Consider the following 19,159-nt stretch of genomic DNA (forward strand, 5'->3'; position numbering starts at 1 on the left):
ATCACATGCAATCAATATAAGTGATATGATATGGCCATCATCATCTTGTGCTTGTGATCTCCATCGAAGCACCATCGTGATCACCATCGTCATCGGCGCGACACCTTGATCTCCATCATAGCATCGTTGTCGTCACGCCAATCTTATGCTTCCACGACTATCGCTACCGCTTAGTGATAAAGTAAAGCATTACAGCGCGATTGCATTGCATACAATAAAGCGACAACCATATGGCTCCTGCTAGTTGCCGATAACTCGGTTACAAAACATGATCATCTCATACAATAAAATTTAGCATCATGTCTTGACCATATCACATCACAACATGCCCTGCAAAAACAAGTTAGACGTCCTCTACTTTGTTGTTGCAAGTTTTACGTGGCTGCTACGGGCTTAAGCAAGAACCAATCTTACCTACGCATCAAAACCACAACGATAGTTTGTCAAGTTGGTGATGTTTTAACCTTTGCAAGGACCGGGCGTAGCCACACTCGGTTCAACTAAAGTTGGAGAAACTGTCACCCGCAAGCCACCTATGTGCAAAGCACGTCGGGAGAACCGGTCTCGCGTAAGCGTACGCGTAATGTCGGTCCAGGCCGCTTCGTCCAACAATACCACCGAACCAAAGTATGACATGCTGGTAAGCAGTATGACTTATATCGCCCACAACTCACTTGTGTTCTACTCGTGCAAATAACATCAACATATAAAACCTAGGCTCGGATGCCACTGTTGGGGAACGTAGTAATTTCAAAAAAATTCCTACGCACACGCAAGATCATGGTGATGCATAGCAACGAGAGGGGAGAGTATGATCTACGTACCCTTGTAGATCGACAACGGAAGCGTTTGGTTGATGTAGTCGTATGTCTCCACGGCCCGACCGATCAAGCACCGAAACTACGGCACCTCCGAGTTCTAGCACACATTCAGCTCGATGACGATCCCCGAACTCCAATCCAGCAAAGTGTCGGGGAAGAGTTCAGTCAGCACGACGGCGTGGTGACGATCTTGATGTAATACCGTCGCAGGGCTTCGCCTAAGCACCGCTACAATATGACCGAGGTGGAATATGGTGGAGGGGGGCACCGCACACGGCTAAGAATATGATCACGCGGATCAACTTGTGTGTCTAGGGGTGCCCCCTGCCCCCGTATATAAAGGAGCAAGGGGAGGAGGCCGGCCGGCCCCTATAGGCGCGCCAGGAGGAGTCCTCCTCCTAGTAGGAGTAGGACTCCTACTAGGAGGGGGAAAGAAGTGGGGAGGGAGAGGGAAAGGGGGGGCGCCGCCCCCTCTCCTAGTCCAATTCGGACCAGGGGGGAGGAGGCGCGCAGCCCACCTCTGGCTGCCCCTCTCTCTCTCCACTAAGGCCCATATGGCCCATTACTTCTCCCGGGGGGGGGGGGGTTCCGGTAACCCTCCGGCTCTCCAGTTTTCTCCGAAATCACCCGGAACACTTCCGGTGTCCGAGTATAGCCGTCCAATATATCAATCTTTACGTCTCAACCATTTCGAGACTCCTCGTCATGTCCGTGATCACATACGGGACTCCGAACTAACTTCGGTACATCAAAACTCATAAACTCATAATATAACTGTCATCGAAACCTTAAGCGTGCGGACCCTACGGGTTCGAGAACAATGTAGACATGACCGAGACACGTCTCCGGTCAATAACCAATAGCGGAACCTGGATGCTCATATTGGCTCCTACATATTCTACGAAGATCTTTATCGGTCAGACCGCATAACAACATACGTTGTTCCCTTTGTCATCGGTATGTTACTTGCCCGAGATTCGATCGTCGGTATCTTAATACCTAGTTCAATCTCGTTACCGGCAAGTCTCTTTACTCGTTCCGTAATACATCATCTCACAACTAACTCATTAGTTGCAATGCTTGCAAGGCTTATGTGATGTGCATTACCGAGAGGGCCCAGAGATACCTCTCCGACAATCAGAATGACAAATCCTAATCTCGAAATACGCCAACCCAACATGTACCTTTGGAGACACCTGTAGAGCTCCTTTATAATCACCCAGTTACGTTGTGACGTTTGGTAGCACACAAAGTGTTCCTCCGGCAAACGGGAGTTGCATAATCTCATAGTTATAGGAACATGTATAAGTCATGAAGAAAGCTATAGCAACATACTAAATGATCGGGTGCTAAGCTAATGGAATGGGTCATGTCAATCAGATCATTCACCTAATGATGCGATCTCGTTAATCAAATAACAACTCCTTGTTCATGGTTAGGAAACATAACCATCTTTGATTAACGAGCTAGTCAAGTAGAGGCATACTAGTGACACTCTATTTGTCTATGTATTCACACATGTATTATGTTTCCGGTTAATACAATTCTAGCATGAATAATAAACATTTATCATGATATAAGGAAATAAATAATAACTTTATTATTGCTTCTAGGGCATATTTCCTTCAGGGGAAACCCCAGTCCGCGGAGGAAGTGGTGGAGGAACACTACCCTCTCATGGGGTTCCGGGGTAGGAACGATCTGCCCCACAGCAGGCAGCCAATGCGCTATATTCGCGGCCAAGTATCCGGCTCCGCGCAGCTTCTTGATGTGTCCCTCCATAACGGAGGAAGACATCCATTTTCCTCCCGCTCTGGACATGATTGGAGAAGGTTGAGGGGAAGGACGTGGGCTTGGGCGTTGGAGCTCGAGTGCGCAAGAACGGATAGGCAAGGAGGAAGAAGGCGTGGGTAGAAAAAGGTTAAACCTTATCCCTTTATAAGGGCGGCCGAAGCCATGCGCCCCCACTAGCCAGATAAAACTCGCTTATTCCCCAAGTGCCGTAATCGATGGCGCGGTTGGGTTACCCACGCCCGTATTGATGAGAATCCTGTAATAAGGGGGACACGATCCCAGCTTTGACAAGACGTGTCAGGAAACTGCCTCGCGTTATGTGCGGAGTTAGTTAAAGGAAACGGTTCGAATAATCACCAGGCCATGACATAACGTCATGTTGCCGAAATGTGTCAGCAGATTAGATTTGTGGAAATATTATTCTCTCTACGGTGGTATGTGGAACTTATTTTGCTGGGTCGGACACTATCCTTGTATTCAAATTCTTACGGGGTGTGTTCGGAGGAGGTACCCGCCTTGCAATGTCGAAGACAACACTGCGCGCCGGACTCGTCGTCATTGAAGCCTGGTTCAGGGGCTACTGAGGGAGTCCGGGATTAGGGGGTCTCCGGACAGCCGGACTCTATCCTTTGGCCGGACTGTTGGACTATGAAGATACAAGATTGAAGACTTCGTCTCGTCTCCGGATGGGACTCTACTTGGCGTGGAAGGCAAGCTAGGCAGTACGGATATGGATATCTCCTCCTTTGTAACCGACCTTGTGTAACCCTAACCCTCTCCGGTGTCTATATAAACCGGAGGGTTTTAGTTCGTAGGACAACATACAATCATACCACAGGCTAGCTTCTAGGGTTTAGCCTCTCCGATCTCGTGGTAGATCAACTCTTGTAATACTCATATCATCAAGAATAAATCAAGCAGGACGTAGGGTTTTACCTCCATCAAGAGGGCCCGAACCTGGGTAAAACATCGTGTCCCCTGCCTCCTGTTACCATCCGCCTTAGACGCATAGTTCGGGACCCCCTACCCGAGATCCACCGGTTTTGACACCGACAGTCATCGTCACGCGTTGGGGCGCACCCCCGTGATCCGTAGATCGATCTTTTATGTCCTGCTTTATTTTCTAATGCGTCTCACAGGTCCTGCGTGTAGCCTCGGGCCTTGGTGTTTTTGTTTGACTAGCGGCAGGGTGCGGGCTAGACTTCAGGCTGATACGCCGCTTTGTCTCGGCCACGAGGTGGCTGGTCTGTCGCATCATACACTGGTAGTGTATGCTTTAATGCTTCTTCCTCAAGTTGGGGTAGCAACCTGTGCTTTGGGTAACTTTTGGTTGGGTGCTCGAGTTCGTATTCCTTGGCTTCCAGGACCTCGGTCCATCTATCTGCTAGCAGATCTTGATCAGCTTGAAGCTGCCGCTGCTTTTTCTTTAGGCTTTTTGCTGTGGCTATAAGCCGACGCTTGAAGCGCTCCTGCTGGACGGGGTCCTCAGGCACGATGAATTCTTCGTCGCCGAGGCTCACCTCATCTTCGGAGAGGGGCATATAATTGTCATCCTCTGATTCTCCGTCTGTCACCTGTTCCTTAGGGCTGGCTTGCCCATCCTCCCGCTCGAGGCCTGGCTGGAGGGGATTGTCTTCGTCTTCGGCACTATCCGCAGCGTTATTGTCTCTTGTGCCGGTATCGCTGCTTTTGCTATGGAGGGGCTTAGAGCGGCGCTGATGATGCTGATGCTTAGATTACTTCTCGAGGGTATTATCCTCCGTTGCCTTATTGCCATCGCTTTCTTTGGGGGTGTCCACCATATATATATATATATATATCATATGATGAGGTGGCTGTCCAGCGCCCTGTGGGCGGTGGTTCCAGTTCTTCTCCTGCATCGTCGTCCATACCGTCGATGTCTTCAGAGCCAAAATCAAGCATGTCGGTTAAGTCGTCGACAGTGGCTATTAAGTGGGTGGTGGGTGGGGAATGAATTTCTTCATCGTCCACTTCCCACTCAAGCCGGACATAGTTCGGCCAAGGGTCTCCTGACAAGGAGATAGACCTCAATGAATTTAGCATGTCGCCCAAGGGCAAGTGCTGAAAGATATCCGTGGAGGTAAACTCCATGATCGGTGCCCAATCAGATTCGATAGGCACAGACGCAAGCGGTTCGGAGCCTATGGCTGGGGACGGATCCAAGGGTCCGATGACACAGGTCTCATAGGAGGTGAAGTCAGTATTTGGCTTTATCGCCGCTGAGTGTGCGGCCTCCGTGGCGGGGTCCATCCACCCATCCTCGGATGGCACGATTTGCTCCGGATAGAGGGCCGGAGTAGCCGCAGGTGTGATCTCCCGAACACCGCCCGATGACAGGGCTAAGTCATGCTCGTCGTGACTGTGCGGCGCACCTGACAAGGGCTCAAATCCGTATCAAGTCTCCACGGATGTCGGCAGTATAGTTCAAGCTTCCAAACCTGACCTGACGGCCAGGGGCGTAGCTCTCAATTTGCTCCAGATGGCCAAGCAAGTTGGCCCGCAGTACAAAGCCGCCGAATACAAAGATCTGTCCGGGGAGAAAAACCTCACCCTGGATCGCATCGTTGCCGATGATCGAAGGAGCCATCGAGCCTTTATCGTGACGGCACAATGGAACTCTCAATGAAAGCACCAATGTCGGTGTCAAAACCGGCGGATCTCGGGTAGGGGGTCCCGAACTGTGCGTCTAAGGCTAATGGTAATAGGAGGCGGGGGACACAATGTTTACCCAGGTTCGGGCCCTCTCGATGGAGGTAATACCCTACTTCCTACTTGATTGATCTTGATGATATGAGTATTACAAGAGTTGATCTACCACGAGATCGTAGAGGCTAAACCCTAGAAGCTAGCCTATGATTATGAGTGTTGTTGTCCTACGGACTAAACCCTCTGGTTTATATAGACACCGGAGGGGGCTAGGGTTACACAGAGTCGGTTACAGAGAAGGAGATCTACATATCCGAATTGCCAAGCTTGCCTTCCACGCAAAGGAGAGTCCCACCCGGACACGGGACGAAGTCTTCAATCTTGTATCTTCATAGTCCAGCAGTCCGGCCAAAGTATATAGCCCGGCTATCCGAGGACCCTCCTAATCCAGGACTCCCTCAGCGGGAAGGATCGCATGTGCGTTGACTTCACCAACCTCAACAAGGCCTACCCTCAACACCCATTCCTGCTTCCGCGCATTGATCAGATCGTTTACTCCACCGCCGAGTGCGACTTGCTCTGTTTCCTAGATGCTTTCTTAGGTTACCACCAGATCAAGATGGCGGTGGAGGACGTAGAAAAGATGGCTTTCTTAACCCCGTGTGGGGTGTACTGCTACACATGCATGCCGTTCGGGCTGCGTAACACTGGGGCGACCTTCCAGTAGCTGATGCACATCGCTCTAGGCCAACAGGTCGGGAGGAACGCTGAGGCCTACGTTGATGACATTGTGGTGAAATCTTGAGAGGAAAGGACCCTCATTCAGGATCTGGAGGAGACTTTCGCCAGCCTGCGGAAGGTAGACCTGTGGCTCAACTCAGAGAAATGCGTGTTTGGCGTCCCCTCCGGCAAGCTACTGGGTTTCCTCGTGTCGCACAGGGGGATCGAGGCGAACCTGGAGAAGGTCAAAGCAATAGAAGACATGAGCCTGCCGCATACTCTCAAGGAAATGCAGAAACTCGCGGGCTACGTCACCTCGCTGGGGCGCTTCATCTCCAAGCTGGGGGAGCGCGCCCTCCCGTTCTTCAAGCTGATGAAGAAGAAGGGCCCATTCGAGTGGACCCCAGAGGCCGACATGGCATTTCAAGATCTCAAGAGATACCTAACCAGCCCACCAGTGATGGTGGCGCCGCTTCCCCTCGAGCCCCTGGTGCTTACCTGGCCACCATGCTCCATTTCGCTAGCGCAGTGCTGGTGGCCGACTGGGAGAAGCGCCATGCCAAGAGCCTGCCGCACGATGCCATGCATTAGGTAGAGATGATGCAGCACCAAGACGGCGCCCCGAAGCCACAGCAGCACCAGCGAAAGACCGGGCCCCACAAGACGGCGCTCCTGAGGCTACGGTAGCCCCGATAAGCAACCGACCTCCTGAGGCCCCCCAGCCTCAGGGAGCGCCCCAGCATCAGGAGATCTCGGACTCCACCAACACTTCTTCCCTCATCGAACACCCGGTGTACTTCGTCAGCACTATATTACGAGACGCGCGGGCACGCTACCCCATGCCGCAGAAGCTTCTTCTCGCGCTCCTCATGGCCTCGCGCAAGTTACGCCACTACTTCCAAGGCCACCCCATCAAGGTCGTCTCGGCGTACCCACTGGAGAGGGTGCTCCGGAGCCCCAATGTTGCGGGGAGGGTCGCCGAGTGGAACATCGAGCTACAGGCATTCCAGCTGGAGTTCAGCACCACCAGGGTCATCAAGGGAGCCACGCTCGCCGACTTCGTGGCGGAATGGACTGACGCTCCAGGGCCCGAAGCGGGTGAGGACTGGCCCCTCTCGCCAGGGAGCGAAGCACCAGACGGCTGGGTCATGTACTTTGACAGCGCCTTCATGCGCCAGGGGGCGGGGGCTAGGGCCGTGCTCATCTCTCCCACCCAGGACAAGCTCTACTACGCCATGCAGCTCTGCTTCCAGCAGGGCGAGAAAGTCTCCAACAACATCGCGAAATACGAAGGATTGATCGCCGGCCTCAAGGCTGTGGAGGCCTTGGGGGTGAAGCGCCTCACCATCAAGGGCGACTCTCAGCTCCTCGTCAACTTTTCTAACAAGGTGTACGAGCCGAAGGGCGAGCACATGGAGGCATACCTCATGGAGGTATGCAAAATGGAGAAACAATTCTTGGGCCTGGAACTGCAGCATGTGCCCCCAGGCACAAACAAGGAAGCCAAGGATATCGCCAAAAGGGCATCAAGCCGTCAGCCCCAGGAGCCCGGCGCCTTCGAGGAGCGACTCTTCAAGCCTTCTGCGACCCCTCCGACTGCGGGGCCTATGCTGCCTTAGGAGGAGCTCCCCCTGCCACCGACCTCAGGAGCCCCCGCCTGCGGCCCGACCTCAGGAGCGCGCCTGCTCCTCGCGCTCGAACCCTAGGAGGGGTGCTAGACTGAAGAATTCAAGGCATACCTGCTGTAAGAAACACTGCTGGAGAAGGAGGAGGACGCGGAGCGCGTGGCTTGGTAGGCTACAGCCTGCTGGCTTCAGGATGGTGAGCTATACCGAAAACGATCGAATGATGTTTCCTTGCGATGCATCTCTAGGGAGCAGGGGTGTGAATTGCTACCTAACATACACGGCAGAGACTGCGGGCATCATTCGTCGTCGCGCACCCTGGTGGGCAAGGCATTCCGCAGTGGATTCTACTGGCCCACGACGCTCAATGACGCAACTGAGCTGGTGAGATCCTGCGAGGCCTGCCAGTTCCATGCCAAGCAAATCCACCAGCCTGCTTAGGGCCTCCAGACTATCCCACTCTCGTGGCCGCTTGCTGTCCGGGGGCTGGATATCCTGGGTCCATTCCCTCGAGCGCCCGGGGCTACCGCTACCTCTATGTTGCCATCGACAAGTTCACCAAGTGGGCGGAGGTGGAAGCCGTCCGCACCATCCCAGCCGGCTCCGCAGTCAAGTTCATCAAGGGCCTTGTGAGCTGGTTCGGAGTCCCTAATCGCATCATGTAACACCCACAATGCGGCTATATCTCCCACGTGTCGGGGCACGACTTAGAGGCATAGCCGCATGGTAGGCTTGTCACAAGAGGGGTAATCTTCACACATCCCATGTACTGAATAAGAAAGGGATAAAGAGTTGGCTTACAATCGCCACTTCACACAGTACATACATAAACCATACATCATTCAAGGTACAAACAAAGGTCCGACTATGGAACCAAAATAAAAGAAGACAACCCCAAATGCTAGATCCCCGATCGTCCCAACTGGCCTCCACTACTGACCAACCGGAAAAGACACAATACAAAGATCAAGATCCTCATCGAGCTCCCACTTGAGCTCGGTTGCGTCACCTGCACTGGTATCATCGGCACCTGCAACTGTTTCAAAGTATATGTGAGTCACGAGGACTCAGCAATCTCACACCTGCGAGATCAAGACTATTTGAGCTTATGGGTAGGAAAGGGTAGTGAGGTGGAGCTATAGCAAGCACTAAGCATGTTTGCAATGGATCAACAAAAACAACAAAAACAACCATGTTTGCAATGGTTGTTTTTGTTGATCCATGCATGCTATGAACTTGTTCTTGACATGGTTAGCTTCATGAACATGTCTTATTGCTGTTAGTATGCTTATCTTGTCATGCAATGCTTTGTGGTGAGTGATTTGAGATCGCAGAGATGCCTTCATAATTCTGTTTATGCCATGCTCTGTTTTCTGCTAAGTCTGAAACTGTTAATAAAACTTGTTATGTTTACATGGGTGCCATCATATCTTCTGTGCCTTTTTGGCTCATGATTAGTAAGGGACTTTTGTTATATGCATTTATTAGAATCATGCCATGCCTTGTATTGCTATGATATGTTCCTTTAGTATGTTGTTTGCTTGCTCTAAACATGACTTCCTGATGTTATTCCTGGCATGTTAGTATTTTCACAAAGTCTGAAGCTGATATCTTTTGCACTTTTGCCATGCTTGTTTGAACCTGCTCTTGTGTGATTTAGCCGTAGACCAGTGTTCATGTTTTGTCAAGCATCTTGGGTAGATCACTGCCATATGCTTTGTTGCTATGTTGGAGTGTAGTAGCTTAGTTTCTTGTTGCATTCTAGATGGCATCGTGCTGTTAATCGCAGAATTGTGCCATTCTCGTTTTGCTTGCCATTTGCAAACCGTGCCTCCGTTTCCGGTGATCTTCATTGTTTTCGACCGAAATCATCTCATCTTTCCAGCGGTACACTTGGTTTGCCAAGTTGATGCCTTGTTCATCCTTTTCCTTCCGGAGCACGCATATGCATTGCATATCACATCCCGCATGTCATGCCTTGTTTTGCATCATGTTGCTTGTGCATTGCACCGTGATTGATTGTTGGTCCTTTGCTTGTGTTCTTTCTTGGGTAGAGCCGAGAGACGAGTATGTGATCGAGGAACCTGTTGAGTACGCTAACGAGGATCAAGCTTTCGTCAACTCTGAGAACTTTACAGGAAAGATGACCATACCCTCGAAATCACTTCTATCTTTGCTTGCTAGTTGCTTGCTCTATTGCTATGCCGGGATACCTACCACTTGCTATATCATGCCTCCCATATTTCCATGTCAAGCCTCTAACCCACCTTTCCTTGCAAACCGTTGTTTGGCTATGTTACTGCTTTTGCTCAGCCCCTCTTATAGCGTTGCTAGTTGCAGGTGAAGTTGAAGCTTGTTCCATGTTGGAACATGGATTTTGTTGGGATATCATTATTATATCTTATTTACTTTAATGCATCTATATACTTGGTAAAGGGTGGAAGGCTCAGCCTTATGCCTGGTGTTTTGTTCCACTCTTGCCGCCCTAGTTTCCGTCATACCGGTGTTATGTTCCTTGATTTTGCGCCCCTTACGCGGTTGGGTGTTATGGGAACCCCTTGACAGTTTGCTTTGAATAAAACTCCTCCAGCAAGGCCCAACCTTGGTTTTACATTTTCCTAACAACCTATAACCTTCCCTTGGGTTTTTGCGAGCCCGAGGGTCATCTTTATTTTAACCCCCCGGGCCAGTGCTTCTCTAAGTGTTGGTCCGAACTGGGTGATGTCCGGCGCCCCCTGGGCAACCAGGGTCTATGACAAGCCGACGTCTTGCCCATCTGGTGTGCCCTGAGAACGAGATATGTGCAGCTCCTATCGGGATTTGTCGACACATTCGGGCGGTCTTGCTGGTCTTGTTTTACCATTGTCGAAATGTCTTGTAACCGGGATTCCGAGACTGATCGGGTCTTCCCGGGAGAAGGAATATCCTTCGTTGACCATGAGAGCTTGTGATGGGCTAAGTTGGGACACCCCTGCAGGGTTTGAACTTTCGAAAGTCATGCCCACTGTTATGGGCAGATGGGAATTTGTTAATATCCGGTTGTAGAGAACTTGACACTTAACCTAATTAAAATGCATCAACCGCGCGTGTAGCCGTGATGGTCTCTTCTCGGCAGAGTCCGGGAAGTGAACACGGTTCTTATGTTATGCTTGAGCGTAAGTAGTTTCGGGATTACTTCTTGATCACTTCTAGTTCACGACTGTTGCGTTGCTTCTCTTCTCGCTCTTATTTGCGTATGTTAGCCACCATATATGCTTAGTGCTTGCTGCAGCTCCACCTCACTACCCTTTCCTACCCATAAGCTCAAATAGTCTTCATCTCGTGGGTGTGAGATTGCTGAATCCTCGTGACTCACAAATACTTCCAAACAGTTGCAGGTGCCGATGATACTAGTGCAGGTGATGCAACCGAGCTCAAGTGGGAGCTCGATGAGGATCTTGATCTTTGTGTTGTGTCTTTTCCGGTTGGTCAGTAGTGGAGGGCTGGAGGCCAGTTGGGACGATCGGGGATCTAGCATTTGGGGTTGTCTTCTTTTATTTTGGTTCTGTAGTCGGACCTTTGTTTGTACCTTGAATGATGTATGGTTTATGTATGTACTGTGTGAAGTGGCGATTGTAAGCCAACTCTTTATCCCTTTCTTATTCCGTACATGGGATGTGTGAAGATTACCCCTCTTGCGACAAGCCTACCATGTGGCTATGCCTCTAAGTCGTGCCCCGACACGTGGGAGATATAGCCGCATTGTGGGTGTTACACATCATCACCGACAACGGCTCGCAGTTCACTAGCAATCTCTTCAAAACATATTGTGCTAATCTTGGAATGCAGATATGCTACGCCTCAGTGGCACACCCCAGAAGCAACGGCCAAGCTGAGCGCACCAACGCGGAGGTATTGAGAGGCCTCAAGACAAGGACCTTCAAGAAGAAGCTCAAGGCCTGCGGCAGGGGCTGGCACGACGAGCTCCAGTCCGTGCTGTGTTCCATCCGCACCATCGCCACCAAGCCAACAGGCGAGACTCCGTTCTTCCTCATCTACGGAGCCGAAGCGGTTCTCCATCACGAGGTCAAGCATCGCTTCACGTGGGTCTTGGCGTTTGACGAGGCCTGTCAGGACGCCATGTGGGGGATGGGCCTCGTGCTGGGGGAGGAACGCCGCCGCCAAGCCTCGCTATGAATGGCAAGGTACCAGTAGGCGCTGCGACGGTACCACTGCCACAACGTCCGCTCCAGGACGCGATATCGTCCTGAGGCGGGTGCTCTCCAGGGAAGGGCTGCATAAGCTCTCACCCATGTGGGAGGGCCCGTTTAGGATTGCCCGGGTCTCCAGGCCTGGCGCTATGCGCCTGGAGATGCGGGACGGGATCCCCATCCAGAGCACCTGGAACATCCAGCATCTCCGGAATTTCTACCCATGAAGCAAGGCCCAGTGCCTGTGAAGGTCTCCACTCGTGACACTCTCACATAATAATGAGTGGGGCTGTACACGCCCCGGAGTCTCTGGAGTGCCTCCCTCGGGCCTCGGGGGTTCCTTCCCACGTCCTAGTGGCAGCACTTAGCTCCGCACTGGTGAGAAGACTAGACTAGGTGCCAGACGCGGCTGTTCAATTGCTTTCTATGGCTGGTTGGCAACCTTTTAATGAAATTTGGAGTTTTGGCATTTCTCGATTGCTTGGTTGAGTTCCCCTTTCTTTTACTTATTCGCCCGCTTCTTTGTCTTGCGTCAGGGAGGATGGCAGTTGCCCGACGCTCTCCCTCGTGAGCCTCGCGATGGGGCTGGGCAGGTGTGTGCATGCGCTGGGCCAGCCTAAACCACGGACACACCTCGCCAAAGCCCTGTCGCCCCAGAGCTTTGGCTCCCTTGATCTTCGCGAGGCTCCCTCGAATGAGCTCGTGATTGGCGCACCCTCCTAAGTCCGTGCCCCACGGGTACCGTGATGCGGTGCGCTAAGCCATGATTAGCCCATGCCTGAGGGCTCACGCAAGGAGGAACAAGGCACCCGATAGGTGTCCTAACAAATTCTGTAGCTTTGCGACGCCTCCCGAGGTCTGTGGCTCCCAAGTCGATAGCAAAGGGGCCTCACCAGATGCCAGCAGGCACGCCCTCACGAGAAGGGAAGCTACCCCGAGCATATCAAGCTAAGTCACCCCTTTTACATCTACGTGGAGCACGAACAACGCTGGAGCAATAAGCACAACATAATAGCATAAAGACCACAGTTCATTACATGCCCCAATAGGGCCATCTACTTTTTTCAAAGTGTAGGAAGAAAGGAAAAGTCAAACAAAAGCGGCCCGCACGACTGTGGCGGATCACGAGGCCCGGAGGGCCTCCCGGACTCAGCTCAGTCTAAGCCCCTCTTGCGCTTCACCGCCACATGGCGGCAGGACGACCCGCCGCCGTCCTCGAAGAGAGCCCAGCGGCGAGGCAGCTAGTCGTAGCTACCGCTGCTGGTGCTCTTGCTAGCGGAGAAGCTGTCGCCGTTGGGAGAACCGCGACCATCGCCAAGGGCGGGTTCACCCTCAACCTCATCACGGCCGTCGCCCAGGCTGAGCTCATCGTCACCACCGCTGTCTTCGGGGCAGCACCCTGCGCGGTGACCATCTTCCCCAAACACCCTCACGAAGAGGGTCGCGGTGCCATCGTACTTGAAGTGGAGGGTGCACCGCCTGTTAAGGCCGCGCACGCGAGCAAACGTCTGCCAGTCGTGGGCCAAGGCCACGTTGCCCGCGATGGAGACCTTCACCGCGACCCACGAGGCCTTGCTGCAATAGCCGTCGGCTTGCCGCTAGAGGCCGTCAAGATGCTCGGCCGGCAGCTCGCCGGCAAAGGAGCGCGGAAGCTAGAGCCAAGTGCTAGTTGGACTCTCTGACCACACGACGAACTCCAGGAGGACCTCCGCCGAATGGAAGCGCGGCCGAGGAGGCCGGGCGACCACTGCATGCCTCACCTTGGCGCAAGGGCTGCTCCGCCTAGAGCGGCCCCCGCCGTGGGAGGAAACGCCACTGCGGCCGCCGAGGATGACGCCGGTCCCCGAAGGAGTACGGCCATGCCCCCGAGGAGAAATAGTAGGGGTCGCGGCGTGCTTACGGGGAGGGCCTCGCCCCCTTTTGGGTGGTGGCGAGCCGGGCCCCTCCTGACGAGCCTTCCCCTTCTCCGCGGCCGAGAACCTCTTCATTGGCGCCATGGGGTTGCGGCAAGATGGCTAGGCGAGGAGGAAGAAGAAGGGGCAATCGACAAGAAGGCAGAGATGAGCGAGGGGGCTCAGCCCCTCCCCTCATTTATAGCTTGGAGGAGGCTAACCGCCGGCCTCCATGATCACACGTAATGATGATTTTCTCCTGCATGCAGCAGGGTCTTGTTAAGTCGAAGAGTTGCTGAGGCAGTGTGGGGAAGCGGAGGCGCCCACGTTCCATCAATCGCCACGCGTCAATCAAGGCCGCATGTGGTTGGGGCTTTGGCTTCACCTCAAAGCCAAGTTCGAGCGCGCCTTGGGCCCGGGGGCTACTGTCGGCGTCCTAGGAACGGGGGTGCCCAGACTTGCCTGCCCGCGAGCGTGGCTCCATCAACGGCCGGTACGGCCCAGCTTCAGCAGCAGCAACTCAAGACCCTCGCGAGGGGCCAAGCCTCGTGAGGCGGATGACACCAAGACTGCCCTAGGGGCAGCCTCATTAGGCTGGCTCCCGAGGAGCGGAGATATCTATGCAAGGGGCACCTCGCGAGGTTCGCGTGACATGAGCCATGACGACCAAGGCCAGGCGGGTGCCAGCGGGCGCAGTGTACTAGTTTCCTCTTTGGTGCTAAGGAGGCAAGCACAGGCGCGGGGTCCCGAGGCATCAGGCAAAGGTTTCCATATCGGTGCAACATGACCAAGACCAGCAGTATGGCAGGACGGAGGTCATCGTGGAGCCCACAACAGCGTCACCACCAGAGCCTTTGGCAGGCGAAGACTACTTTTGTTAGGATAGCTTGTACTAGTTGTCCCCCTTCGAATTTGGCCGTTGTGGGAGCCCTTCCCGCCTAAACATTTGGGAAGAGGACCAAAGCCACTATAAATAGGACCTAGCCACCACCGTAGCAAGGACAGATCAATCAGATCACCCACACACCCACCAGCTCATCGAGCTCAAGAACACCTCACCTCCTGAGGCTGTTCATCCATTGTACTAGTTCATCCTCAGCCCCTCGAGGCAATCCAACCACAATTTGGTGTAGGGTATTACACCGCTAGGTGGCCCAAACCAGTATAAACCCCAGTGTCTCTTGTTCTTTGGGTTCGTCGAGCTAGGCCGTGGGATCATTGAGCGAGCGAGTTGGGGAGAGAGTGTTCTTCGTGCGCACCCCAGAGTTCGAACCTCTCAAGGGTTTGCCAGAACCCATAATCCGACACCGTGAAGCAATTGACAACCCCTTTATCGCGTTTGGTGCAAGTGTTTGATTGTTTGTGTAGGTGCATATATTGGGGACTTGTTTGTATCTCCTACTGGATTGATACCTTGGTTCTTAACCGAGGGAAATACTTATTGATACATCCATTTTGTATCATGCTATTATATTGATATTTATTGCATTATGGGATGTTATTACATATTATATCACAATACTTATGCCTATTCTCTGTTATTTTACAAGGTTTACATGAAGAGGGAGAATGCCGGCAGCTGGAATTCTGGGTTGGAAAAGGAGAAAATATTAGATACCTATTCTGTTCAACTCCAAAAGTCCTAAAACTTCACGGAGCATGTGTTTGGAATATATAAAAAATATTGGGTAAAGAAAGTACTAGAGGGGGGCCACCAGCTAGCCACAAGGGTGGAGGGCGCGCCCCCCGACCTTGTGGGCCCCCTGGCAGGCCTCTGGTGCCCATCTTTGGCTATATGGTGTGTTTTGACCTGGAAAAAAAATTAGAAGGAAGCTTTTGGGACGAAGTGCTGCCATCTCGAGGCGGAACCTGGGCAGAACCAATCTAGGGCTCCGTCGGAGCTGTTCTGCCGGGGAAACATCCCTTTGGGAGGGGGAAATCATCGCCATCGGTCCTCTCATCGAGAGGGGGTCAATCTCCATCAAAATCTTCACCAGCACCATCTCCTCTCAAACCCTAGTTCATCTCTTGTATTCGATCTTGGTCCCAAAACCTCAGATTGGTACCTATGGTTGCTAGTAGTGTTGATTACTCCTTATAGTTGATGTTAGTTGGTTTATCCGGTGGAAGATTATATTTTCAGATCCTTAATGATAATTAATACTCCTCTGATCTTGATTATGAATATACTTTGTGAGTAGTTACGTTTGTTCCTGAGGACATGGGAGAAGTCTTGTTATAAGTAATCATATGAATTTTGTATTTGTTCGATATTTTGATGAGATGTGTGTTGTCTTTCCTCTAGTGGTGTTATGTGAATGTCGACTACATGACATTTCACCATTATTTGGGCCTAGGGGAAGACATTGGGAAGTAATAAGTAGATGAAGGGTTGCTAGAGTGACAGAAGCTTAAACCCTAGTTTATGCGTTGCTTCGTAAGGTGATGATTTGGATCCATATGTTTCATGCTATGGTTAGGTTACCTTAATACTTCTTTCGTAGTTGCAAATGCTTGCGAGAGGGGTTAATCATAAGTGGGAGGCTTGTCCAAGGAAGGGCAGCACCCAAGCACTGGTCCACCCACATATCAAATTATCAAAGTAACAAACGCGAATCATATGAGCATGATGAAAACTAGCTTGATAGTAATTCCCATGTCTCCTCGGGAGCGCTTTGCTTTATATAAGAGTTTGAAAGTGCGACTAATCCCTGTGTGGTTTCAGTAATTATTAACAACATGTAGCTCATTGAGCTAATATCCATTCAAGATAATCTTTTCAGAAAGTTCAATGATTGGCATGGCATGGACTAGAGATGTGGACCCCTCAAAATTCTAAGGACACATATTGGCTCAAGCTCAAGACTCTACATTTTCATTTTAGTGATCCAAGATCACATTGATTCCATAGGAAAAGCCAATACTATTAAAAGGGGATGAGGTGTTGCTTAATGGCTTGCTTGCTCAAAATGCTTAGTGATATGCTCCAAAAGCCCTCAACCACTTTCTCATACCGACATATGTCCGAAACCAAAAGTCAAACCCGGCCCCACCGATTTGATGTATCCGGCGCCACTGAGTTCATTTGACATAGCCATAGCTAGAAACCCTAATCAGTTCGGTCTCACCGATAGGGATCTCGGTCTCACCGAGATGGGATTGCAAACTCTATGTTTCCCTTCATAAGGTTTCGTTCCAACCGAGATGAGCGATCGGTCCCACCGAGTTCGCAATGCAAACTCTCTGTTTCCTTTTCGTAATGTTTCGGTCTCACCGAAATGAGCGATCGGTCCCACCGAGTTTGCCTGACCAACTCTCTATTTTCCTATTACAGAAATCGGTCTCATCGAGTTCATGTGATCGGTCTCACCGAGATTACGTTATGCCCTAACGCTACACAATCGGTCAAATCGAGTTGACATGTCGGTTGTAACACCCCGGATGTAATTTACCCAATATGTAATCCAACTCTTGCCGTTTCCGGCATTAAGTTATTTTATTTTCTTGGGTTCGGGTTTTTGTCTCCGTGTGTTGTCGTCGTGTCATGCATCTCATATCATGTCATCATGTGCATTGCATTTGCAAACGTGTTCGTCTCATGCATCCGAGCATTTTCCCCGTTGTCCGTTTTGCATTCCGGCGCTCCATTCTCCTCCGGTGGTCATTTCTACCTTTCTTTCGTGTGTGGGGATTAAACATTTCCGGATTGGACCGAGACTTGCCAAGCGGCCTTGGTTTACTACCAGTAGACCGCCTGTCAAGTTTCGTACCATTTGGACTTTGTTTGATGCTCCAACGGTTAACCGAGGGACCGAAAAGGCCTCGTGTGTGTTGCAGCCCAACACCCTTCCAATTTGGTCCAAAACCCACCAAAACTCTCTCCATCATCTAGAGCGTTCGATCACGATCGCGTGGCCGAAAACCGCACCTCATTTGGACACTCCTAGCTCCCTCTACCTCTATATATAGACCCCTCCTCGAAAATTCCGGATCCCCTCCTTCCAAACCCTAGAAAATCATCCTCGCGCACCGCCGGACACAACTCCGCCGCCGGACAATGTCCGACTTACCCCGCCGCTGCCACGTGTCCTCCTCCCGTTGGCCGCTGCCCGTGCCCACATCGCCGCACCGCGCTGGCCCGCAAGGCCCATGGCCGGCCCTCCCGTCGCCGACCGGGCCCGAGGCCATCGCCTCTCCTCCGCCCGAGGCCAGCGCCTCTCCTCCCCGCACCGGCGAGCTTCGCCACTGGCCCGGCGCCGCTCCAGCGACCTGGCCCCCGAGCCACCGGAGCCACTCGCCGCCCCGCCACCTCGATCATCGCCGGCGCCCCTCGCCGCTACTCCGGTGCCCGCGGCCGCGGATCCGACGCCCCAAGTCCCTCTCCGGCCGACCTCCTTCATCTCCGGCGAGCTCCAAGTTCCCCGGCGTCCTCAACTTCTATGCTTGAACAGTAACTCCGGCGAGGCCCCGATCTGGATCTGAGATCCGAAATCTCGGGGTTGACTTTTTCGTCCCTAACCCTAATTATTTTGCTATGTTCGTCGCATCGTAACTCCGCATCCGTAGCTCCGTTTTGGGCATATAGCATATCAAAATGTTCATCTCAGAGAGCACATCATTTCATCTCATTGCATCATTTTCATTTGAGTTCTTCTTGATGCCCGAAATGCTATTGGAAGAATGCCATTTGAGATAATTGTCAGATCTACTGCTCCAATTAGATATTTGTCATTTTTGCCTTGATTAATGTGTGCATGATATGCCCCTGAGCTCTACATGAGTTTTGTTATATGCTTTGCCATCTTTCCAGAGGTACAACCCATGTATTTTTTTGATGTGTGTGGTGACTAGCACAAGCTTGCGAAGTGGTGCATTCGCTAATGCTGATTTCAGGGACTTAGCAATTCCACTAAGTCCTTGATCTGTTTATTTCAATATGTCATATGTTCATGTTGTTTCCTAGTGATCCGTGCCTCTTTTGAGGATGATCAGTAAGGATGATTTGTTAATCCTGTAGTTCTCTATCCATCCATGTCTTCGTTTGCAATTATGGAGCACCCTAGCTTGAGTCAATCGAGCTCTACTTTTGCTATTTCGTGAATCTGGGCAGATTGTCTACTTGTTAGCGATTTTGCCGAGGATGTTGTAGTTGATCCGTGCATGCTATGTTATTGTTCTTGCCATGTCTAGCTTGTATAATGTGTATTCTTGATGGGTGTATGCTTAGATTGTCATGACTTGCTCTATAGTGAGTGCATCGAGCTCGTAAACATGCCTACTTGATATCTGATTTGCATGCTCCAGTTTTTCACCAAGTCTGTGATCTGATTATGTTTTTGCCATGTTCACATGCTTGCAAATGTATTTTCTGATCCCTTTTGGCTCAAGGTCACTAAGGTACTTTTGTTAAGCTCTTTGAGTAGCTCCATGCCATGCTTTATTTTGCCATG

Source organism: Triticum urartu, chromosome 2A (genome assembly GCF_056163025.1).
Source record: "Triticum urartu cultivar PI428250 chromosome 2A, HENAU_Tu73, whole genome shotgun sequence".
NCBI classification, from domain to species: domain Eukaryota; kingdom Viridiplantae; phylum Streptophyta; class Magnoliopsida; order Poales; family Poaceae; genus Triticum; species Triticum urartu.